The sequence below is a fragment of the Protopterus annectens genome, chromosome 3.part0 (assembly GCF_019279795.1).
Source record: "Protopterus annectens isolate FY-2018-M chromosome 3.part0, PAN1.0, whole genome shotgun sequence".
In the NCBI taxonomy this organism is placed as follows: Eukaryota; Metazoa; Chordata; order Ceratodontiformes; family Protopteridae; genus Protopterus; species Protopterus annectens.
The window spans coordinates 682,860,419-682,887,343 of NC_056731.1; positions in this window are offsets into that span (position 1 = coordinate 682,860,419).

Below are 26,925 nucleotides of genomic sequence, written 5' to 3' on the forward strand. Positions count from 1 at the left end.
TCCCCTATCCTAAATTTCACCGGCCTAGATGTCTGGCCGATATAGAAGGCAGAGCAAGTACACGTTGCTAAGTAGACCACCCAATCTGAACTGCAATTAGCAAAAATTCTAATATTGAACACCTGAGAAGTATTTTTGCTAGTAAATTCTGTTGTTTTGTATATGTGTTGGCAAGCAGTGCAGTGGCCACATGGGAAGCAGCCCACAAGTACATCCCCAAATAAAGTTGTTTGATGTGAAATATGGGGAATATATCTCTTGTAATGGGTTAGGTATGAATTGACATTTCTTCCTCTACAATACGAAAATAAACATTGTTTGGGTAGAATATTGTTCAAATAGTCATGTGATAGTAGAATGTCCCAGTGTTGATTAATAATGTCTCTGAACTTGTTGGTGTTAGTCCCATAAGTAGTTACTAGCCTCAAAGATGAATCAGAACATGTTACAGAAGATACCCTATCCTTTGATTTATATTGCAATAAATCTGTACGTGTCAGCCTATTAGTTTGGTCCATAATCTGGGAAAGATTGTATTGATCATAGCCACGATTGATAAATCTTTGTGACATATCAAGACTGCAATTGGCATAATCTGGTTCAGACGAGCAGATACGTCTAATCCGCATAAACTGGGATTTGGGGATATTACGGATGATGTGGCATGGATGGGAGCTTTGGGCATGTAATAATGTGTTGTATTGAGGAAACTTACGATGAACAGAAGTAGCTAGAGTGTTGTCTGAAAGTCTTGTGACTATTACGTCTAAAAAGACAATCCTATCATATTCAATATTGGCAGTAAATTTAATGCCAAAAGAGTTGTTATTCAAATATGTTACAAAATCAGACAACTGGTCCACTTCTCCACGCCACACCATCCAACAGTCATCTAGATATCTACGCCAGATATCCAGATGCTGAATATGCGTGTTGTGCTGAACATCATATATAAATGTTGCTTCATAATATCCCATAAAAAGATCTGCATATATGGGAGCAAATGAAGCCCCCATTGCTGTACCCTTGATTTGCCAATATGCTTTCCCTTGATAATAAAAAATATTTTTCCGTAACACTATTTCTGTCAGTTTTATCAAGAAATTATTAAAGCCCATAGAGTACAAGTCAGCTTTGTATAGCCAATATGCTACGGCCTGAATCCCCACATCATGAGGGATATTTGTATATAGGGAGGCCACATCCAATGTACAGAGCCACCAATTGGGTTCCAGTTGAGAATCTTCAATGATTTTGAGAAATTCTGTGGTGTCCTTTATACAAGATCTAATATGCTTCAATAATGGTTGTAAATATTGTGTAAGAAAGGAGGACAAAGGCTCTTTTAAAGACCCTCTGCCTGACACAATTGGTCTACCAGGAGGATGAAGTGGATCCTTATGTATTTTGGGCAACAAATATAGATATTGTGGAGTTGGTTCATCCACCTTAAGCTGTTTTGCTACCTGTTCACTGATAATACCTTGGTCAACAGCCAAATCTAGAAAGGAGTCCACTTCACCCTTAAAAGAAGGGGTAGGATCTATGCTCATTTCCATGTTGAAACTGGAATCTGACAATTGGTGTGATGCTTCCTCTGTATATAATTGATAATCCATAACCACAATGGCACCCCCTTTATCGGCCATAGTGATGACTATATCGTGATTGTCCTTGAGCTCAAAAGGGCTTTCCTTTCAGCTATAGTGAGGTTGTTAGATGTAGGCTCGTAGAGAGTGGAAATATGTAGGTCCTTCATTACACAATCTCTAAATATAGATACGTGTTTGTTCATAGGTGGAATGAATGCAGATTTGCCAAATCTAAATTCAGTTGATCTTTGAGTGTTATCTGAATCAGCAAAAAATAACTTCAAATTCAGTAATCTACAAAATTCGTTAACATCCTTTAATAAATTAGTTTCAGAGACAGATGCACTGGGAACAAAATTCAACCCTTTATTTACTAGGCTTATATGTGCAGGAGACAATTCAAAAGAAGATATGTTGTAAACATTATCAATTACTTCACCATCTGTTGCAGCAGACATTGTAAGGTTGAATTTCCCAGATTTAGATCTGTGCTTTCTGCCCCCCTCCTACCCTGAGATCTAAAGGGGGTGGTTGTTTCCTTTTAGCCGCTGGGGACACCTGGCGTGAGGAAACCTCACCATCCGTAGCAGAAGAAGTATCTTCTTCAGAAGTGGCATCCAAAGTCACTTGTTTGTGTCTTAAAATGGACCTAGGTAATTTTCTACTAATATTATGAGTATTTGAATGATCCCTAAACCTAACTGTCTTGTGACTCATAAAGGGTTTACCTTTCTCATAATCCATGAGATCCCTATTAAACTTATGGATTTTACGTTTCATCAACTGTTGTTCCAATGTAGCTAGGTCTTTTGCAAGATCAGAAATGTGTTGTTGATAAAAACCTTCTTTGCTGAATTGTTCAGCCTCCCCACATAAGGTTTGGATCTTTAGTAGTTGAGTATGCATAGTTCTGTCATAATATCTAGACAAACAGTCAACAAAATGCATAGAAGCTAGATGCTGGGCCTCAGCCCATTCACTCGAAAGTTCACTATCTATATTGGCCACAAGGGGCTGTAAATGAACCCTCAGTCCCCTCGGTGTTATATTCTTGGTCTTATAGGCCTTGAAAAGTTTCAAGTGCCAGACATTAGAACGTAAACTTTTCATTTGTCTATTAAGTTTAGAAAATATTGAGCCACAAATTTGTTGACTGTCCATAGACTGAATGTTGGAAATGTGTCCTGTATTATTATTCAAACCAAAAACATCAAGATTGTCTTTATCGGCCGAAAGCCTTTTTAGAATATCACCTAGATCCATATTAACTCACTCAAATTATATATGAACCTTAACTATATTCTTAGCTAGTTGTCTTATTAACAACTCTGTATGGCTACAGGGCAGCCAAGCCAAGCACATATGGATATATCAAGTAGTCCACTTTTCCACTAGAACAAAAGTTGGAATCAAACAGTCCCCAAAAAAGATTTCCAATAATTATACGTCACAACCCAATACCAAAAATAACTAGTTTATTATTCCTACAATGACTTATATATGTATATTTAGTTGGATCCATTTTCATAAGATATTAGCATTGGTGAAACATAAATTATGGCATAACAAACATAGCAAAAGTGCCAAATAATTGCTATTGTTATGCCTAATATGCCAAATAGTCGACTTTCGTCTCAACTATTTAGATGAAACTTCCACTCAAAAATCAGGTTGGAAAAAGTGGAAAATAACCACCACATAAATACTTGTATTCTTGATATTGTTATTCAATTAAATCCATATAAAACAACAAAATAGCCGACCTTCGTCTCTGCTATATGTTCAAAAAAGTACAATGCTCATATCATTAAATGTTCACCAAATGCTATCTTAAGAAAATGTATTAAAATACACCAATAAATCCCAATATCACTTTGGTAAGGGTTGTGAAAAATAACATACAAAAACCTATGTATGTACCTGATATAAATAGATAATTGTTACCATCTGTGACAAACCAGCACCCCTGCAGTCACACCAAATGATAATAATTCAAATAGCTATATGTCTGTCCCAAAAAACTAAAATATATACCTAACCAAAACCCACATTCCAACATACATGAAACTATTATGGGGGCTGATTTATATTGTGTAGAAAAAAGGCTAAATCATAATCATGGATGGTCCTTCATGCAACCCACCATTTGTCCACATATAGGGGGTTTATGCCTAGCTTAGTGAGTTTTTCTATGATTCCTGAGTGGGGAATGGTATCAAAGGCATTGGCCAGATCAAGGTAGGCTGTATGAATGACCTTGCCTTCATCCACAGCTCTGGTGACTGACTCAAAGAAGTTGACCAAGTTGAGCAAGCATGATCTAACCTTCACAAAACCAATCTGTGTGGGATCCAGTTTTTGGAGATTCCCTTTATCCTTGTTTATTAAGTCCATGATGATGCTTTCCATAGCTTTGCATATCAGACTTGTCAGGCTAATGGGGCAATAGTTCCCAGGGTCTGTATTCACTCTTCCTTTGTGGAGAGCAATAACTGTAGCAGTGCACCATTTGGTAGGGACAAACCCTGAGGTGAGGCTGTGATTGAACAGCGCACACAGGTGAAGTGCCAGTTCATGCTGTAGTTCATCTAGATCGCAGCCAGGGATATTGTCAGGTCCCATAGAAGCTGTATTCTTGGCCTTGGACAGTGCTGTTTTAACCTTTGCAGCAGTAATACTGGGTGACTAGCAATCTACTGGTATTGCGATTGGTCCTTTGGGGGGGGGGGGTGACAGGGATAAAGTTGGCACTGAATCTGTCGGCCAGTATATTGGCAATATCTGTTGGCTTGGTATAGGAGGTACCATTGTACAGTAGCTTGGAGCAAATCTGGGTATTGATGTGGAGATTCTTTACATAACTACAGAAGGCCTTTGGGTTGTCTTTACTGTCTGCTGCAATTATGTTTTCATAGCTAGCTTTAAAGGATTTGATCAGGGATCTCAACTTTTTGTTGAGGCTGATAAGGGAGTTTTTCCAGTCTTGGGACTTCACCTTATTCTTCATCAGTTTTCTCCTTCTGTTGTAGAGTTTATTTATGGCAGTGGACCACTAGATTGGCTTCCTTTTTTCTGAGGAGAGCATCTTGGTTCTATTGGGTATGATGAGATTGATGCATTTGTGTACATGTTCGTAACAGTGCATTGGTGTATGATTTGGCAGTCATGCAACTATTCTTCATTTGGCCACCTCTGTTTTTAGGAGCCCAAAGTTAGCTTTGGGGAAGTTTTTCATGGTGGTTACCTTTTCAGGGGTGGTGTGGATTTCAAAGGTGATTAGTTTGTGGTGGGATCTAACCAGGGAGAAGCTGACTATTGGTATAGAGCAACGGTCGCCCATCTTAGTAATGACCAGGTCAAGGATGTTGCTACTTCTAGTGGGGATAAGAATGAGCTGGTCTAGGGCATTGGAATTAATGAACTCCAGGAAATGTTGGGCAAGTGTATTGGTACATTAGTAGTTTTCCCAGTTAATGGAGGGATAGTCGAAGTCTCCTAGTATAAGAGTGTTAGGTTGGACCCTAATATTCTCCAGGGTACATAGGAACATGGAGTGGGACATGTTTAGGGACCTATAGTAGGCTACAACCTGAATTGCTCTCTTACCCAGTGTTAGCTGCAACTGAAGTATATCTGATGTATTATGTTGGGCTACCAGTCTGGAGGTGTGCACATCCTTTATGAATATGGAAACCCCACCACCTTTTGAGCTTCAGTCCTAGTTCTGGGGCCGAAAGGTGTGGAAAGTTATAGCCTGATAGTGTAGGGGTGCCTTCTGATGCCTTGAACCAGGTCTCTGTTACAGCACAAATGTCGATGTTCTCCATTTTAAGTAGTGCTTTGAGCAAGTACATTTTGAGATTTAGACTTCTAAGGTTGAGCAGCATGACTTTCTGATTGCATTTGTTTGTAGCTGTTATGGTGGTAATTTGGTCTTTGGAACACTGCCTAAAAAAGGCACTATAGGGGTAGCAAGAGCCTTGGCCAGTATCTGGAAGCCCAGGAGTGACAGATGCAGGCTATCTCTGGCAAAGCATTGAGGTTTGTCAATCATGTCATCCCAGGCAGACAGGTACTTGATCCCCTTAAAGTGACACCAGAAACTTAGCCAATTGTTGAAATCAATCAATTTCTGCTTGTACTGTAGTATCATTCTGGGTGATGGTAGGATGCCACTCATGGCTAGGGTCATACCCACCTGAGCTACATAATCTGAGAGCTCCTCCATGATGTTCTTCGTCTCCCATTGCTGCAGTCCTGACATATGGGTATTCCGCTGTCCACCATCGGGCCGAATACCAAAGGGCTAGAACCGGCGTCGGTCATCGGCGCCCGAGACTGACGTCAGTACGTGTCAGTACAAATGTGCATGACCGATGCCATAACCTCAGTCTTTCTTGCCGCATGGTCCTAAGCAGAAGCAGAATTTGCAAGTGCCGTTCGGCGTTCTGGAATTGTCGGTTTTCGAGTTTCAGACCGGAGACCAAGTTGGGCTAAGTACCCGTTAGACACTTTTGTCTTTTTCTTGCCTCAGTATTGACAGATGTCAGAAAAAGTTAATAACTGTATTTCTTGTGGGAAACAGATTCCTCTTAGGGATTACCATTCACTCTGCATTCCTTGTAAAGGGCCTGAGCACGACGTTGTTGGGTGTCGCTTTTGTGCTACTTTTAACAAGCGTACTATTAAACGTCGGTTGGACTGTGCTAGGCTGGTGTTTGGTAAACGTTGTAATTATAACATGCCGTCGGATTCTCCGACGACTGGTTCTTCTAAGAAATGCAAAGAAAAGTCTTTGCGGTCCAAACAGGATGAGGCGTCCACTCCGGACGCCGGTTCTGTAGTTCCACTGGCTTCTTCAGCGGCTCTTTCTGAAAGTTTACGTGAGTCTCAAGGGGAGCCTTTGTTACTGCAGGAAGTGGCTTCTCCTGTGTTAGGCCAGGCTGAGGGTGCTTCTCTGATGTCAGTGGTTCCCTCCCCTCATAGGGTAGTTAGGCCTCCTCCTTCTCAAAGCAGAGCCCATTCTAAGTCTAAGTCTGCCCCTGTTGGTGCTAGTCCCCAGGGTCCAGCTCCTAGGAAGCACATGTTAAAGATGGCTGAAGATTTGATTACTTTAATTAGGGGTTCTATGCCCCCCCCTGTGAAGAGGCCCAGGGTAGAGACAGAGTTGGAGGGTTTGGTTCAGTCTTCCAATGAGTCAGATTCCTCTGTAGAAGAACTTCAGGATTTCCCTCCTTATTCTGATTCAGAGGCTGAGGACTCTACTCCCTCTGCGTCCCCTCCAGAAGATTTTCCTTTCTCTGAGACTTTGCATTCCATGAGGGAACATTTCAAATGGGAGGGCCAGGATTATTCTGATTCTCGTAAAAGACTAAGAGAATTCTTGTTTTTGCCTCAGCATAGGCCCTTGGCTATTCCCCCTGTACTGGATGTTGTTCAGGATGTGTTTTCTGAGGCTGCCCTTAACCCAGATTCTCTGCCTCCTGCCCCGGTTAGACCAGATAGATACTACAGGGTTCCGGAAGCTCACAAGTACTTATATAAGAGTCCTAGGGCTGATCCAGAAACTATTACTCAGAGCCCCAAAGGGGTTAGGGCTTCTGTGGTTAGGAATCCAGTTCCTCTGGACAAGGATGCTAGGGCCCTGGATAGGTGGGGTAAAAAACTGTATACCTCTTCGACTTTGGCTATGAGAGCTTTAAATTGTCAGTTTCATATGCTCCGGTATCAAAATTATTTGCTGGGCCAATTGAAATGTAAAGTAGATGCTTTAGCTGAAGGTATTGAATGTAAGGAGCTTCAGGATTTGGTGCATGCTTCAGACCAAGTTGGTAAGCATTCTTTGCAGTGTGGTTTTGATGCTTTACAGGCTTCTTCCAGGGTGGCTGCTACTAGTTCAGTTATTCGTAGGCATGCTTGGCTTAAAGATCAGACCTTGTCAGAGCATGTTAAGGCTCGAATTATGGATGCTCCTCTACAATCTGATGTTCTTTTTGGCCCTCCAGTAGAATCAGTTTTGAAAAAAATGGAGGAAAAAGCTAAGTCTATGCAGACAGTTAAGGATTTTTTACAGGTTCAGCCCCCTAAGTTCAGTAGGAATTGGCCTGCTAAGGGATGGTCTTTCCCCTCTTCGGATTATCAATCTAGGGGCAGGTCGAGGTGAGGTAGAGGTAGGGCTTCCTCTCAGGGCCCTGTTACTTCTAGGTCTTTGAGTTCTTCTACCCCTTCTGCTGGGGAGGGCAGGGGTCAGTCCTTTCGGAAACAGACCCAATGACCCGTGTCTTCAGCTGCCGGACTCTGCCTTGCTAGCAGCCCCTCTAGGAGGAAAACTGCGACTTTTCAAAAGGAATTGGCATTTGGTTACCCAAGACAAATGGGTGTTAGACATAATAAATCGAGGCTACAAATTTTATTTTCACACATTCCCTCCTTTCAAAGGTATGCCGGATGTGCCTCGTCAGCAAAGACTGGAAGCACAGACTCAAATTTCTTCTCTGCTTCAGTTGGAAGCAATACAGGCAGTACCTTCTGCAGAAAGAGGCACAGGGTTTTATTCCCGTCTTTTCTTAGTGCCAAAGAAAGGAAATACTTGGAGACCAATTCTGGACTTGTCCATTCTAAATACCTTTCTGGAAATTTCAAAATTCAAGATGTTAACACTGCAACAGCTGTTACCTATGCTGGGCAAAGATCACTGGATGGTGACTCTGGATCTCAAGGAGGCCTATCTTCACATTCCTATCAGGCCCAGTTGCAGGAAATTCCTGAGATTTCGGAATGGGAATTTGCATTATCAGTTCTCTGCATTGCCCTTTGGCTTGTCTACTGCGCCCAGGGTATTCACAAAAGTCCTGGCTCCAGTGATAGCTTTTCTCAGGCTACAAGGAATTCAAATTTATCCTTATCTGGACGACTGTTTGATTCTGGCTCGAGGCAAGCACGAACTTCTTCAACATCTGCAGTATGTAATGACAGTTTTAAGATGCCTAGGGTATTCTGTGAACGAAATAAAGTCCAGTCTAGTACCCTCACAAGAGATGTGTTTTCTGGGTGTGAAACTGAATACAGCTGCTCAGATGGTATTTCTTACCCCGGACAAACAAAGGAATCTTCACCTATATTTCCAACAGCTATCAGTAATGTCCAGGCTGACTGCAAGGACAGTCCTTCAAGCCTTGGGGTTCATGGCATCTTGCATTCTAGTACTTCCCAATGCCAAACTGCATATGAGGAAGCTACAATGGTATCTCAAAAGCGTTTGGACTCAACACTGCCACGATTTGGACACTGTCATTCGGATTCTACCTTGCATTCAGAGAGAATTTCTGTGGTGGGCTCAGGAATGTCACCTAAACAAGGGGCTCTCTGTGACCCAACCAGAGGCAAGTCAGATATTAACGACAGACGCCTCGGAGTCAGCCTGGGGAGCTCATTTCAAAGGAAAATGGATTCAAGACCTTTGGGCCCCAGAGCTACTTCACGTGCATATCAACATGAAAGAGATGCTGGCAGTTCAATTTGCTTTGGAAGGATTCAAAAGCCTACTTCAACCAGGACTAGTGTTGATTCGAACAGACAACACGACTGCCATGTGGTACATCAACAAGCAAGGGGGAACTCATTCTTACCCTCTTTGCAGACAAGCAATGCTGTTATGGGAAACTGCTTTGAATCTGCACATCACTCTTCGAGCACAGTTTCTACCAGGAGCACAAAATTCTTTAGCAGATGTTCTGAGCAGACAGATTGTGGATCCTCACGAATGGAAATTGGACCCTCAGGTATTTCTTCAGTTGACAATGGCTTGGGGAACTCCGGACATAGATCTGTTCGCTTCTCCTCTGAATTTCCAACTGCCACTGTTTTGCACAAGGCTATTTCATCCAAAAGCCTGGAAAATAGATGCACTATCCTTCAGTTGGAGCAACCTTCATGTGTATGCTTTTCCTCCTTTGCCTCTTCTTCCGAAGGTGCTGTTGAAAGTCAGGAGGGACAAACCTTGCATGATCCTTATAGCACCGGATTGGCCTCGTCAGCATTGGTAACCTCTGTTGAGGAGCTTAATTCAGGTACCACCTTGGCCATTACCACAGATTCCTCACTTATTGTCTCAGGAAAACAATCATTTTCTCAATGTCAGGGTGCAATCCCTACACCTGACAGCCTGGCGCATTCTGTTTTAGGGAAGGAGGACCTTCAGCTCCCTCAACAAGTTTTGGATGTTATTTTGGAAGCCAGGCATCCTAGTACTCGAAAAGTTTATGCTGGTAAATGGAAGAGATTTTTCTTTGGAGTTCAGCTAAAGGCTTTGATGTCAAATTGCCTAATTTGAGTTGTACATTGCAATATTTGACTATTTTATTGGACAAGGGTTTGTCCTTCTCTTCTGTAAAAGTGCATGCTGCAGCTATTTCTGCTCACTATGATTGTGACCCTCCTTTATTTTCACATCCATTGGTTAAACAGTTTCTTAGAGGGGCAAAGAATATCAGACCCCCAATGGAGGGCTCCTACTCCTACCTGGGATCTTAATTTTGTTCTGGAAAAGCTGACTCTGCCTCCTTTTGAACCTGCAGCTACAGCTGAATTGCAGTTGTTGTCCTGGAAGACTGCTTTTTTATTGGCTGTTACTTCTGCTAGAAGGGTATCTGAATTACAGGCCCTCATGGCAGTGGAACCTTTTCTGATTTTTCACAATGACAGAGTTTCCTTACTAATCCTACTTTTCTGCCTAAAGTGATTTCTAATGTGGCATTGAACCAATCTATACATTTGCCTACTTTTATGCTAACCCCCAAAATGAAGGGGAAAAGTTTTGCATTCTTTGGATGTACATAGGCAGTTGAGGTATTATTTGAGCAGAACCAGAGAGTTCAGAAGATCTCAACAATTATTTGTTTCTTTTGCTTTGACTTCACGAGGGAAAGCTGTCTCAAAACAAACTATTTCCAAGTGGATTGGCCATTGTATTGCTTTTTGTTACTCTCATCATGGAGAGGATGTTCCGGCTGGGATCAGGCCTCATTCTACTAGGGCTACGGCAACTTCTACTGCTTTTTTGAGAGGGGTAGCTACTAAAGACATTCTAGAAGCAGCTACTTAGAGTTCTGTACATACCTTTACAAAGCATTATCATTTACCTCTTTATTCTAGGTCTAGGGCTGGGTTTGCCACTGCAATCTTACAGGGCATGTCTGCAGCTCCTACTGCTATTTAGTTGACCAGCCTCCCTTTTTTCCGTTGCTCTGGGATTCTACCCATATGTCAGGACTGCAGCAATGGGAGACGAAGAACATAGTACAGTTTTGTACCTACCATAAATGTAGATGTTCGAGGATCTCCATTGCTGCAGTCCAATTTTCCCTCCCTCCTTCCCCCTTTTTCTTTTTAGGTTGGGGTTTGGGTGGTGTTTTTTGCATTCTGACGTCTGAGGCAAGAAAGACTGAGGTTATGGTGTCGGTCATGCGCATTTGTACTGACACGTACTGACGTCAGTCTCGGGCGCCGATGACCAACGCCGGTTCTAGCCCTTTGGTATTCAGGCCGATGGTGGACAGCGGAATACCCATATGTCAGGACTGCAGCAATGGAGATCCTTGAACATCTACATTTATGGTAGGTACAAAACTGTACTTTTCTTTTCATGTAGTCCAGGGAAGGTACATCTCAGGTCATTCACACCCACATGTACAATGATTGACTCATAGTTGTACCTGTTGTTGAGGGACCAGAGTGTTTGCATTATGTGATGGATCCTGGCACCTGACAGGCAGCTGTTACTTTCTCCTTATTCAACCTAGTGAGTGGGGCATCAGCATGCCTCACTATTGAGTCACCTATGACTAGCATGTTGGACATGAAGTTTTGCCTTAGGGGCTTTGGATGAGTGGCACGCTGTTTAGGAGAGTTATTGCCTTGTGATTAGTGTTGTGGTGGTTGAGTGCATTTCTGCCTTGGAGATTTCTGCTGTTTGGGTAGATTTTTATTGAGAGCCCCCATGAAAGTGGGTGTGTGGTTTGTGTTTTTATGTGAAGGCAGTGCTGGTGTGTGTTCTGGAAGGCAATGTGTTCCATGTGGTATGGTGCAAGTGTTGACCTTCTCCTCTTGACCAGCTATTCCAGTCTTGGCTGGAGAGTGTGTGGCTTCCAATTTGGATATATAAGTGCATCTCTCACAAGTCTGAGTGTTGGGAGGTAAGAGGAGAGGGTTTTTGGTGTACATGAGGCAGTTGCTACATTGCCTCAGGATGCCCAAGTTCACCAGGTTAATAGGAGAAAGCACAGGGAACTGACCCTTAGACATGCCTGGAGGGGTGGCCATTAAAAATAAGTACTGGAGCTGTTTCCTTGTAGAACGTTTAGTGCTGATAGCACTTTTGTATGCTACAATAATTGCTATGAGAAGTCTGGTAAAGTGCTAGACTAATAAGCTAGTAAAAGTGCAGGAGAGGAGAGGAGACAACTAGCAGATCTAAGGGAAAATTGAAGAGCAGACTTTGACACCTCTCAGAAGCTTACAAACAGTCCTTGATACAGCAAATCTGGATTGGTCTAGTTACAGGAAATGTGGGAAACAAGCACAAACGCAGGCTTTTAAACCAGAAAGTTGAAAGAGATGAAAAGACTGCCCAAACGGCCAATAAACTACAATCCCTGGGCTAGAAACCACTCCTCTTGTGGTAGATAGGCTACCTTATGCTTAATCCCACTAATAAGCTAGAAGACTTCCCTCCAACACAGAAAGGCTTGGGCTCAGAAGCTTACATACAGTCCTGGATGCATCAAATCTGTATCTGGACTAGATTAGCTGCAGGAAAGGCGGGAAAAGTGGAAATGCGGGCTTTTAGACCAGAAAGTTGAAAGAGATGGAAAACTGCTCAAATGGCCAATAAACTACATTTTCGGGGCCAGAGACCACTCCTCTTGTGGTAGATGGCTACCTAGTGCTACCACTCCCACTGACAAGCTAGAAGGCTTCTCTCTAACACAGAACTGCTTGGGGGACTCAGAATTTTACAAACAGTCCTGGATACAGCAAATCTGTATCTGGACTAGACTAGTCAAGGGAAAGTTGGAAAACAAGTGCAAATGCAGGCTTTAAAATCAGAAAGTTGAAAGAGATGGAAAAAACTGCCCAAACGGCCAATGAACTACAATTTCAGGGCCAGAATTCACTCCTCTTGTGGTAGATATGCTACCTAGTGCTTACCATTCCCACTGATAAGCTAAAAGGCTTCCATCCAACACAGAAAGGCTTGGGGGGCTCAGAAGCTTAAAAACAGTCCTGCCTTCCAACACAGAAAGGCTTGTGGGGCTCAGAAGCTTACAAACAGTCCTTGATACAGCAAATCTGTATCTGGACTAGACTTGTTACAGGAAAGGCAGGAAACAAACTTAGATTTTTTTTGCAATTAAGTTAACAAATGACTAAAATCAAGTGCAGAAGGCAGTAGGTTAGGAAGCTATTAACAAGCAGTAATAAGTGCAGAGTAAAAGCAATTGAACAGATAAGAGCACACAGAACAACAAACTAAGACAGTTATAGTAAGAATAGCTGAATAAAGTATAACTTTTTTTTCAAGGGGGTGACAAATCAGGATTAAGAGGCTACAGGGACTGTCTTTCCCAAATGCTTTCTCTGTACACAGTAGATAAAAATGAAGAGGTGGGAATAGTATAAGTGTCTGAAATCAAAACATGATCTCACTCTACCCAGTGGCCCAGAAGGAGTGTCCAAACACAAATTTACAAGAGGGGCATGCAATTTCAAAGCCACCAAGATTAACACCACAAAAAGAACAGGGAGGAGGGTGGAAAAGCAATTGTAGAGACACAGAGAGACCACAATACTCAATTCAATTAACATTCAGTGAAAAAAAAAATAAAATGTAGTACTACATGAAAAAAGTGCAGATAAAAGGGTACTTAATTTAGCTTATAAGTTTAGTTGTTTGCAGGTCAATCTTAGCCACAAATGGCTCAGATATTAAGCAGAAATAACACAAGATATAACACTTATATGGCAAGACAACCCCCCTATGGCAAAGAGTTATACACAAAATATCAAAAATGTGAAACTACCCCCACTACTATAACTGGCTACTCTTCTAACAAGCTCCATGTAGAGACACAGAGAGAAACTATATTCAATTCAATTAATATTCAGTGAAAAAAATAAAATGCAGTACTATATGAAAAAAAGTGCAGATAAGAGTGTACTTAATTTAGCTTATACATCCAGTTGATTGCAGGTAAATCTTAGCCACCAACAGCTCAAATATTTAGCAGAAATAATACAAGATGTAAAACTTATATGGCAAGACAAACCCCCCTAGGCTAGGAGTTAAACACAAAATATCAAAGCAGTGAAAATATCCCCACTGCTACCACTGGCTACACTTCTAACAAGCTCCTTGTAGGGATACAAAGAGACCACAATATTCAATTTAATTTATATTCAGTGAGAAAATAAATACAGTGCAGTACTATAAGAAATTAACTGCAGATAAAAGTGTACTTAATTTAACCTATACGTCCTACTGATGGCAGGCAAATCTTAGCCACCAACAGCTCAGATATTTAACAGAAATAACACAACATGTAACACATATATGGCAAGTCAAACCCGCTAGGCAAGGAGTTAAACACAGAATATCAAAGAGGTGAAACTACTCCCACTGCTACCACTGGCTACACCTCTAACAAGCTCCCTGCAGAGACACAGAGAGACTGCAATATTTTACTCAATTAATATTCAGTGAAGAAAATAAATAAAATGCAGTACTATATAAAAAAACGTGTAGATAAAAGTGTACTTAATTTAGCTTAAACATCCAGTTGATTGCAGGTAAATCTTAGCCCCAACAGCTCAGATATTTAGCAGAAATAACACAAGATATAACACTTATATGACAAGACAAACACCTACGCTAGGAGTTAAACACAGAATATCAAAAAAATGAAACTACCCCCACTGCTACAACTGGCTACACTTCTAACAAGCTCCCAGTAGAGACAGAGAGAGACCACAATATTCAATTCAATTCAAATAATATTCAGTGAAAAGAAAAAAGAAAATGCAGTACTATATGAAAATACGTGCAGATAAAAGTACACTTAATATAGCTTATACATCCAGTTGATTGTAGGTAAATCTTTTCAACCAACAGCTCACATATTTAGCAGAAACAACACAAGATGCAACACTTATATGGAAAGTCAAACCTGCTAGGTAAGGAGTTAAACACAGAATATCAAAGAAGTGAAATGGCTCCCACTGCTACCACTGGCTACACTTTTAACAAGCTCCCTGTAGAGACACAGAAAGACCACAATACTTAATTCAAATAATATTCAGTGAAAAAAATAAACAAAATGCAGTGCCATATGAAAAAAGTGCAGATAAGGGTGTATTTAATTTAGCTTATATGTCCAGTTGATTGCAGGTAAATCTTAGCTACCAATAGCTCAGATATTTAGCAGAAATAACACAAGATGTAACACTTATATGGCAAGACAATCCACCTAGGCTAGGAGTTAAAAACAGAATATCAAAGAAGTGAAACTACCCCCATTGCTGTCACTGGCTACACTTCTAACAAGCTCCCCATAGAGACACAGAGAGACCACAGTATTCAATTCAATTAATATTCAGTGAAATAAATAAATAAAATGCAATACTATATGAAAAAAGTACCAGATAAAAGTTTACTTAATTTAGCTTATACATCCAGTTGATTGAAGGTAAATCTTATTCTCCAACAGCTCAGATATTTAGCAGATATAACACTAGATGTAACACTTATATGGCAAGACAAACACCCTAGGCTAGAAGTTAAACACAGAATAAAAAAAAGTGAAACTACCCCCATGGCTACCACTGGCAATACTACTAACATGCTCCATGTAGAGATAAAAAGAGACCACAATAATCAATTTGATTCATATTCAGTGAAAAGAAATAAATAAAATGCATTACTATATAAAAGAAGTGCAGATAAAATTGTACTTGATTTAGCTTATATGTCCAGTTGATTGCAAGTAAATGTTAGCCACCAACAGCTCAGATATTTAGCAGAAATAACAAAAGATGTAACACTTATATGGCAAGACAACCGGCCTAGGCTAAGAGTTAAAAACAGAATATCAAAGATGTGAAACTACCCCCACGGCTACCACTGGCAACCCTTCTAACAGGGTCCATCTAGAGTAACAGACAGAACACAATAATCAATTCAATTAATATTCAGTGAAAAGAAATAAATAAAATGCAGTTCTATATGAAAAAAGTGCAGATAAAATTTAACTTAATTTAGCATATATGTCCAGTTGATTGCAAGTAAATCTTACCAACAGCTCAGATATTTAGCAGAAATAACACAAGATGTAACACTTATATGGCAAGACAAACCACCAAGGCTACGGGTTAAAAACAGACTGTCAAAGAAGTGAAACTACCCCCACTGTTAACACTGGCTACACTTCTAACAAGCTCTCTGTAGAGACAAAGAGAGGCCACAGTATTCAACTCAATGAATACTCAGTGAAAAAAATAAATAAATAGCAGTGCTATGTCAAAAATGTGGAGATAAGAGTGTACTTAATATAGCTTAAATGTCCAGTTGATAGCAGGTAAATCTTAGCCACCAAAAGCTCATATATTTAACAGAAATAACAGAAGATGTACACTTATATAGCAAGGCAAACCCCCTAGGCAAGGAGTTAAACACAAAATATCAAAGAAGTGAAACTATCTCCACTGCTACCTCTGGCTACACTTCTAACAAGCTCATTGTAGGGAAACAGAGAGACCACAATATCCAATTGAATTAATATTCAGTGAAAAAAATAAATACAGTGCAGTATTATAAAAAAAACTGCAGATAAAAGTGTACTTAATTTAGCTTATATATCCAATTGATAGCAAGCAAATCTTAGCCACCAACAGCACAGATATTTAGCTGAAATAACACAACATGTAACACATATATGTAAGTCAAACCCGCTAGGCAAGGAATTAAACACAGAATATCAAAGAAGGAAACTACCCCCTCTGCTACCACTGGCTACACTTCTAAGAAGCTCCCTGTAGAGACACAGAGAGATCTCAATACTCAATGCAATTAATATTCACTGAAAAAAAATAATAAAATTCAGTACTATTAGTGTGAAAAAAATGCATAAAATGAAGTACTATAAGAAAAAGTGCAGATAAAAATGTACTTAATTTAGCTAATACATCCAGTTGATTGCAAGTAAATCTTAGCCACCAACAGCACAGACATTTAACTTAAACAACGCAAGATGTCACACTAATATGGCAAGACAAACCTCCTAGGCTAGGAGTTAAACACAGAATATAAAATAGTGAAACTATCCCTACTGCTACCACTGGCTACACTTCTAACAATCTCCCTGTAGAGACACAGAGAGACTACAATATTCAATTCAATTAATATTCACTGAAAAAAATAACTAAAGTGCAGTACCATATGATAAAAAGGGCAGATAAAAGTTTACTTTGTTTAGTTTATATGTCCAGTTTATTGCAGGTAAATCTTAGCCACCAACAGCTCAGATATTTAGCAGCAATAACAGAAGATGTAACACTTATAATGGCAGGAAAAAAACCCTGGCAAGGAGTTAAACACAAGATATTAAAGTGAAACTATCCCCACTGCTACCACTGGCTACACTTCTAACATGCTCAGTGTAGGGATACAGAGAGACCACAGTATTCAATTTAGTTAATATTCAGTGAGAAAAATAAATGCAGTGCAGTACTATAAGAAAACAACTGCAGATAAAAGTGTACTTAATTTAGCGTATATGTTCAACTGATGGCAGGTAAATCTTAGCCACCAACAGCACAGATATTTAGCAAAAATAACACAACATGTAACACATATATGGCAAATCAAACCCACCAGGCAAGGAATTAAATACAGAATATCAATGAAGGAATGTACCCCCACTGCTACCATTGGCTACAATTCTAAAAATCTTCCTGTAGAAACACAGAGAGACCACAATATTTAATTAAATTAATATTCAGAAAAAATAAATAAAATGCAGTGAAAAAAAGTGCAGGTAAAAGTGCACTTAATTTAGCTTAAACATCCAGTTGATTGCAGGTAAATCTTAGTCACCAACAGCTCAGATATTTAGCAGAAATAACGCAAGATGTAACACTTATAAGGCAATAAAAAAACCTAGACTAGGAGTTAAACACAGAATATCAAAGAAGTGAAACTACACCCATGTCTACCACTGGCTATACTTCTAACAAGCTCCCTGTAGAGAGACAGAGAGACCTCAATACTCAATTTTATTAATATTTAGTGAAGAAAATAAATGAAATGCAGTATTATATGAAAAAAGTGCAGGTAAGAGTGTACTTAATTTAGCTTATATATTCAGTTGATTGCAGGTAAACCTTAGCCACCAGCAGCTCATATACTTAGCAAAAAAAATAACACAAGATGTAATACTAATATGGCAAGACAAACTGCCTAGGCTAGGAGTTAAAAACAGAATATCAAAGAAGTGAAACTACCCACAATGCTACCACTGGCTGCACTTCTAACAAGCTCCCTGTAGAGACACAGAGAGACCACAATATTAAATTCAATTAATACTCAGTGTTAAAAATGAATAAAAAGAAGTAATATATGAAAAAGTGCAGATAAAAGTGCACTTAATTTAACAAATACATCCAGTTGGTTGCAAATAAATCATAGCCACTGACAGTGCAGATATTTAACTGAAATAACACAAGATAGCACACTAATATGGCAAGACAACCCCCTAGGCTTGGAGTTAAACAAAGAATATCAAGGAAGTGAAATTATCCCCACTGCTACCACTGGGTACCCTTATATCTCCCTGTAGAGACACAGAGAGGCCACAATATACAATTCAATTAATATTCAATGAAAAAATAACTACACTGCAGTACTATATGAAAAAAAAGGCAGACAAAAGTGTACTTAGTTTAGTTTATACATCCAGTTGATGGCAAGTAAATCTTAGCCACCAACAGCTCAGATATTTAGCAGAAATAACAGAAGATGTAACACTTATATGGCAAGACAAACCCCCTAGGCTAGGAGTTAAAAACAGAATATCAAAGAAGTGAAACTTCCCACACTGCTACCACTGGCTACACTTCTAACAAGCTCCCTGTAGAGACAAAGAAAGACCAAAATATTCATATCAATTACTTTTCAGTGAAAAAATGAGTAAAATGAAGTTCTATAAGAAAAAAAATACAGATAAAAGTGTACTTAATTTAGCTAATACATCCAGTTGATTGCATATAAGTCTTAGCCACCAACAGCACAGATATTTAACTTAAATAAAAGAAGATGTCACACTAATATGGCAAGACAAACCCCCCCTAGGCTAGGAGTTAAACCCAAAATATCAAAGAACTGAAACTATCCCTACTGTTACCACTGGCTACACTTCTAACAATCTCCCTGTAGAGAAACAGAGAGACCACAATATTCAATTCAATTAATTTTCAGTGAAAAAATAACTAAAGTGCAATACTATATGAAAAAAGGGCAGCTAAAAGTGTACTTAGTTTAGTTTATATGTCCGGATGATTGCAGGTAAATCTTAGCCACTAACAGCTCAGATATTTACCAGAAATAACAGAAGATGCAACACTTATATAGGCAGAAAAACCCCATAGGCAAGGAGTTAAATACAAAATATCAAAGTGAAACTGTCTCGACTGCTACCAATTGATTACACTTCTAACACACTCATTGTAGGGATACAGAGATACCACAATATACAATTTAGTTTATATTCAGTGAGAAAAATAAATGCAGTACAGTACTATAAGAAAAAAAAAACTGCAGATAAAAGTATACTTAATTTAACTTATATGTCCAGTTGATGGCGGGTAAAGCTTAGCCACCAAAAGCACATATATTTAGCAGAAATAACACAAAATGTAACACACATATGGCAAGTCAAACCCACTAGGCAAGGAATTAAACACAGAATATCAAATAAGGAAACCACCCCCACTGCTACCATTGGCTACAATTCTAAATATTTTCCTGTAGAGACACAGAGAGACCACAATATTTAATTCAATTAATATTCAGTAAAAAAATTAAAAAAATGCAGTACTATATGAAAAAAGTGTAGATAAAAGTGCACTTAATTTAGCTTAAACATCCAGTTGATTGCAGGTAAATCTTAGCCAACAAAGGCTCAGATATTTAGCAGATATAAAAAAAGATGTAACACTTATAAGGCAAGAAAAAAACCCTAGACTAGGAGATAAACCCATAATATCAAAGAAGTGAAACTACCCCCATGGCTACCACTGGCTACACTTCTAACAAGCTCCCTGTAGAGAGACAGAACAACCTCAATAGTCAATTCAATTAATATTCAGTGAAGAAAAAAATAAAATGCAGTACTATATGAAAAAAATGCAGATAAGAGTGTACTTAATTTAGCTTATATGTCTAGTTGATTGCATGGCAATCTTAGCAATCAGCAGCTCAGATATTTAGCAGAAATAACACCAGATGTCATACTTATATGGCAAGACAAACCACCTAGGCTAGGAGTTAAAAACAGAATATCAAAGAAGTGAAACTACCCACACTGCTACCACTGGCTGCACTTCAAACAAGCTCCCTATAGAGACACAGAGAGATCACAATATTCAATTCAATTAATATTCAGTGAAAAAATGAATAAAATGAATTACTACATGAAAATGTGCAGATAAAAGTATACTTCATTTAGCTAACTTGTCCAGCAGAGTGCATGTAAATCTTAGCCACCAACAGCACAGATATTAACTGAAATAACATAAGATGTTACACTAATATGGCAAGGCAAACTCCCCTAGACTAGGAGTTAAACACAGAATATTAAAGAAGTGAAACTATCCCCACTGCTACCACTGGCTACATTTCTAACACTCCCTGGAGAGACTCAGAAAGATGGCAATATTCAATTCAATTAATAATCAGTAAAAAAATAACTAAAATGCAGTAATATATAAAAAAGGGCAGATAAAAGTATACTTAGCTTAACTTATACGTCCAGTTGATTGCAGGTAAATCTTAGACACCAACAGCTCAGATATTTAGCAGAAATAACAGAAGATGTAACACATATATAGCAAGACAAACCCCCCCTAGGCAAGGAGTTAAACATAAAATATCAAAGAAGTGAAACTATTCCCACTGCTACTACTGGCTACACTTCTAACCAGCTCATTGTAGGGATACAGAGAGACAACAATATCCAATTTAATTAATATTCAGTGAGAAAAATAAATGCAGCGCAGCACTATAAGAAAAAAAAACTGCAGATAAAAGTGCACTTAATTTAGTTTATGTGTCCTGTTGATGGCAGGAAATCTTAGCCACCAGCAGCACAGATATTTAACAGAAATAACACATGTAACACATATATGGCAAGACTAGCCCACTAGACAAGGAATTAAAAACAGAATATCAATGAAGGAAACTACCCCCATAGCTACCATAGGCTACAATTCTAAAAAGCTTCCTGTAGAGACACAGAGACACCACAATATTTACTTCAATTAATATTCAGTAAAGCAAATAAATAAAATGCAGTACTATATGAAAGAAAACTGCAGATAAAAGAGTACTTAATTTAGCATAAACATCCTGTCTATTGCAGATAAATCTTTGCCATCAACAGCTCAGAGATTTAGCAGAAATAACACAAGATGTAACATTTATATGGCAAGACAAACCCCCCCACGGCTAGGAGTTAAATACAGAATATCAAAGAAGTGGAACTACTCCCACTGCTAACACTGGCTACACTTCTAACAAGCTCCCTGTAGAGACACATAGAGACCACAATATTCAATTCAATTCAATTAATATTCCATGAGAAGAATAAATAAAATGCATTACTATATGAAAAAAAAAACTGCAGATAAAAGTGCACTTAATTTAGCTTATACATCCTGTTGATTGCAGGTAAATCTTAACAACCGACAGCACAGATAATTAACAGAAATAACACAAGATGTAACACTTATATGGCAAGAAAAAAAACATAGAATATGAGTTAAACACAAAATATCAGAGAAGTGAAACTGCCCACAATGGTACCACAGGCTACACTTCTGACAAGCTACCTGTAGAGAAACAGAGAGAAGTCAGTATTCAATTCAATTAATATTCAGTGAAAAAATAAATAAATAAAATACAGTACTATATGAAAAAAGTGCAAATAATAGTGTACTTAATTTAGCTTATATGTCCAGTTGAATGCAGGTAAATCTTAGCCACCAACAGCTCAGATATTTAGCAGAGATAACATAAGATTTAATACTTATATGGCAAGACAAACCGCTTAGGCTAGTAGTTTAAAACAGAATATCGAAGACATGAAACCACCCCCACTGCTACTATTGGCTACACTTCTAACATGCTCCCCATAGAGACACTGAGAGACCACAGTATTCAATTTAATTAATATTCAGTAAAAAAATAAATAAAACGTAATACTATATGAAAAAAGTGCCAGATAAAAGTGTACTTAATTTAGCTTAAACATCCAGTTGATTGCAGATAAATCATAGTCCCCAACAGCTCAGATATTTACCAGAGACAACCCAAGATGTAACACTTATAAGGCAAAAAAACTCCCCTAGACTAGGAGTTAAACACAGAATATAAAAGAAGTGAAACTACCCCCACGGCTACCACTGGCTACACTTCTAACAAGCCTTTTTTTTTTTTTTTTTTGTTTTTTTTTTTTTTTTTTTTTTCTTTTTTTTTTTTTTTTTTTTTTTTTTTTTTTTTTTTTTTTTTTTTTTTTTTTTTTTTTTTTTTTTTTTTGTTTTTTTTTTTTTTTTTTTTTTTTTTTTTTTTTTTTTTTTTTTTTTTTTTTTTTTTTTTTTTTTTTTTTTTTTTTTTTTTTTTTTTTTTTTTTTTTTTTTTTTTTTTTTTTTTTTTTTTTTTTTTTTTTTTTTTTTTTTTTTTTTTTTTTTTTTTTTTTTTTTTTTTTTTTTTTTTTTTTTTTTTTTTTTTTTTTTTTTTTTTTTTTTTTTTTTTTTTTTTTTTTTTTTTTTTTTTTTTTTTTTTTTTTTTTTTTTTTTTTTTTTTTTTTTTTTTTTTTTTTTTTTTTTTTTTTTTTTTTTTTTTTTTTTTTTTTTTTTTTTTTTTTTTTTTTTTTTTTTTTTTTTTTTTTTTTTTTTTTTTTTTTTTTTTTTTTAAAAAAAAAAAAAAAAAAAAAAAAAAAAAAAAAAAAAAAAAAAAAAAAAAAAAAAAAAAAAAAAAAAAAAAAAAAAAAAAAAAAAAAAAAAAAAAAAAAAAAAAAAAAAAAAAAAAAAAAAAAAAAAAAAAAAAAAAAAAAAAAAAAAAAAAAAAAAAAAAAAAAAAAAAAAAAAAAAAAAAAAAAAAAAAAAAAAAAAAAAAAAAAAAAAAAAAAAAAAAAAAAAAAAAAAAAAAAAAAAAAAAAAAAAAAAAAAAAAAAAAAAAAAAAAAAAAAAAAAAAAAAAAAAAAAAAAAAAAAAAAAAAAAAAAAAAAAAAAAAAAAAAAAAAAAAAAAAAAAAAAAAAAAAAAAAAAAAAAAAAAAAAAAAAAAAAAAAAAAAAAAAAAAAAAAAAAAAAAAAAAAAAAAAAAAAAAAAAAAAAAAAAAAAAAAAAAAAAAAAAAAAAAAAAAAAAAAAAAAAAAAAAAAAAAAAAAAAAAAAAAAAAAAAAAAAAAAAAAAAAAAAAAAAAAAAAAAAAAAAAAAAAAAAAAAAAAAAAAAAAAAAAAAAAAAAAAAAAAAAAAAAAAAAAAAAAAAAAAAAAAAAAAAAAAAAAAAAAAAAAAAAAAAAAAAAAAAAAAAAAAAAAAAAAAAAAAAAAAAAAAAAAAAAAAAAAAAAAAAAAAAAAAAAAAAAAAAAAAAAAAAAAAAAAAAAAAAAAAAAAAAAAAAAAAAAAAAAAAAAAAAAAAAAAAAAAAAAAAAAAAAAAAAAAAAAAAAAAAAAAAAAAAAAAAAGAAAAAAAAAAAAAAAAAAAAAAAAAAAAAAAAAAAAAAAAAAAAAAAAAAAAAAAAATCATAAAAAAAAATAAAAATAATTTTTCTAGGGAAAATTTACAACCGAGAAAGGGAAAAAAAAAAAAATTTTTTTTAAAAAAAAAAAATTTAAAACAATAAAAAACAAAAAGCAAATTTAAAAAAAAAAGAAAAAATTTACCCCAAAATTTGAAAATAAAAATTTTAAGAAAAAAAATTAAAAAAATAAAAAAAAATCCCCTTTAATAAAAAATTTAAATTTTTGGAAAAACAAAATTTTACAAAAACGTAAAATTTAAAAATCAAAAATTAAACCCAAAAAAAAAGGGAAATTTAAAACAAGTTTTAGGAAACAGCCAAAACCAAAATTCAAAAAACCCGAGAAAAAGCAAACAAATAAAAAAGAAAAAAAAATTTTTTAACATTTAAAAAAATGCGGGAAAAATTTAAAAATTTTTAACGGGGAAAAAAAATTTAAATTTTAAAAAAATAATTAAAAAAAACAATGAAAAAAAGCAAAAAACCCAATTTGAAACCCGTTAAAAAAAATTTACCCAAAACCGGAAAAAATTTTGGAACAAAAAACAAATAAATTATTAAAAAAAAAATAAAATGCAAAAAAAATAAAATTTTTGGGAAAAAAAGATTTTAAAAAAAACCCGGAAAAAAAAAAAAACAGAAAAAAATGCAAAAAGGCAATTTAAAAAGATAAAAAAACCCACCCAAAAACCAATTTTTAAAATTTAAAAAAAAAAAAATTTAAAAAAAATAAAAAAATAAAAAAAACACAATTTTTAAAATTAAAAAAGAAATTTCAACAAAATTTTCATGAAAAAAAAAAAAAAAGCAACAATAAATGCAGAAAAAGTATTTAAATTTGCAACATTTTGTTGGGGTAAACCAACAAAATGTTTTTTTACAAAAAAACACGTTAACACTTTACAAGCCCCTTTGGGAGAAAACAAATATCAATAAATCCCAGGGGTTAATTCTACAATTAAAAGGAAAAGGAAATTTAATTCAATTAATTTCAGTAAAAAATAAAAAAAAATGTATTAGAAAAAATAAAAAAGTGTACAATTTGCAACCAGTTGGGGGTAAACAGCCCAAAGTGTTTTTTTACAAAAAACACGTTTAAACCCTTTAGGAAGACAAACCAGCAGAATTAAATACAGAATATCAAAGAAGGAATGTACCCCACTGCTACCATTGGCTACAATTCTAAAAATCTTCCAATAGAGACACAGAGAGACCACAATATTTAATTCAATTAATATTCAGTAAAAATAAATAAAATGCAGTACTATGTGAAAAAAGTGCAGGTAAAAGTGCAGTTAATTTAGCTTAAACATCCAGTTGATTGCAGGTAAATCTTAGTCACCAACAGCTCAGATATTTAGCAGAAATAACGCAAGATGTAACACTTATACGGCAAGAAAAAAAAACCTAGACTAGGAGTTAAACACAGAATATCAAAGAAGTGAAACTACCCCCATGTCTACTACTGGCTACACTTATAACAAGCTCCCTGTAGAGAGACAGAGAGACCTCAATACTCAATTCTATTAATATTCAGTGAAGAAAATAAATAAAATGCAGTACTCTATGAAAAAAGTGCAGATAAGTGTGTACTTAATTTAGCTTATATATTCAGTTGATTGCAGGTAAATCGTAGCCACCAACAGCTCATATATTTAGCAAAAAAAATAACACAAGATGTAATACTAATATGGCAAGACAAACTGCCTAGGCTAGGAGTTAAAAACAGAATATCAAAGAAGTGAAACTACCCACAATGCTACCACTGGCTGAACGTCTAACAAGCTCCCTGTAGAGACACAGAGACCACAATATTCAATTCAATTAACACTCAGTGTTAAAAATGAATATAAAGAAGTAATATATGAAAAAGTGCTGAGAAAAGTGCACTTAATTTAACTAATATATCCAGTTGATTGCAAGTAAATCATAGCCACTGACAGCACAGATATTTAACTGAAATAACACCAGATAGCACACTAATATGGCAAGACAACCCCCCTAGGTGTGGAATTAAACAAAGAATATCAAGGAAGTGAAACTATCCCCACTGCTACCACTGGGTACACTTCTATCTCCCTGTAGAGACACAGAGAGGCCACAATATACAATTCAATTAATATTCAATGAAAAAATAACTACAGTGCAGTACTATATGAAAAAAGGCAGATAAAAGTGTATTTAGTTTAGTTTATACATCCAGTTGATGGCAGGTAAATCTTAGCCACCAACAGCTCATATATTTAGCAGAAATAACAGAAGATGTAACACTTATATGGCAAGACAAACCCCCCTAGGCTAGGAGTTAAAAACAGAATATCAAAGAAGTGAAACTTTCCACACTGCTACCACTGGCTACACTTCTAACAAGCCCCCTGTAGAGACACAGATAGACCAAAATATTCATATCAATTACTTTTCAGTGAAAAATGAGTAAAATGAAGTACTATAAGAAAAAAATACAGACAAAAGTGTACTTAATTTAGCTAATACATCCAGTTGATTGCATGTAAATCTTAGCCACCAACGGCACAGATATTTAACTTAAATAAAAAAAGATGTCACACTAATATGGCAAGACAACCCCCCCCCAGGCTAGGAGTAAAACCCAGAATATCAAAGAACTGAAACTATCCCTACTGTTACCACTGGCTACACTTCTAACAATCTCCCTGTAGAGACACAGAGAGACCACAATATTCAATTCAATTAATTTTCAGTGAAAAAAATAACAAAAGTGCAGTACTATATGAAAAAAGGGCAGATAAAAGTACACTTAGTTTAGTTTATATGTCCGGATGATTGCAGGTAAATCTTAGCCACTAACAGCTCAGATATTTACCAGAAATAACAGAAGATGTAACACTTATATAGGCAGAAAAACCCCATAGGCAAGGAGTTAAATACAAAATATCAAAGTGAAACTATCCCGACTGCTACCACTGATTACACTTCTAACACACTCACTGTAGAGATAAAGAGAGACCACAATATCCAATTTAGTTTATATTCAGTGAGAAAAATAAATGCAGTACAGTACTATAAGAAAAGAACTGCAGATAAAAGTATACTTAATTTAGCTTATATGTCCAGTTGATGGCAGGTAAAGCTTAGCCACCAACAGCACAGATATTTAGCAGAAATAACACAAAATATAGCACACATATGGTAAGCCAAACCCGCTAGGCAAGGAATTAAACACAGAATATCAAATAAGGAAACCACCCCCACTGCTACCATTGGCTACAATTCTAAATATCTTCCT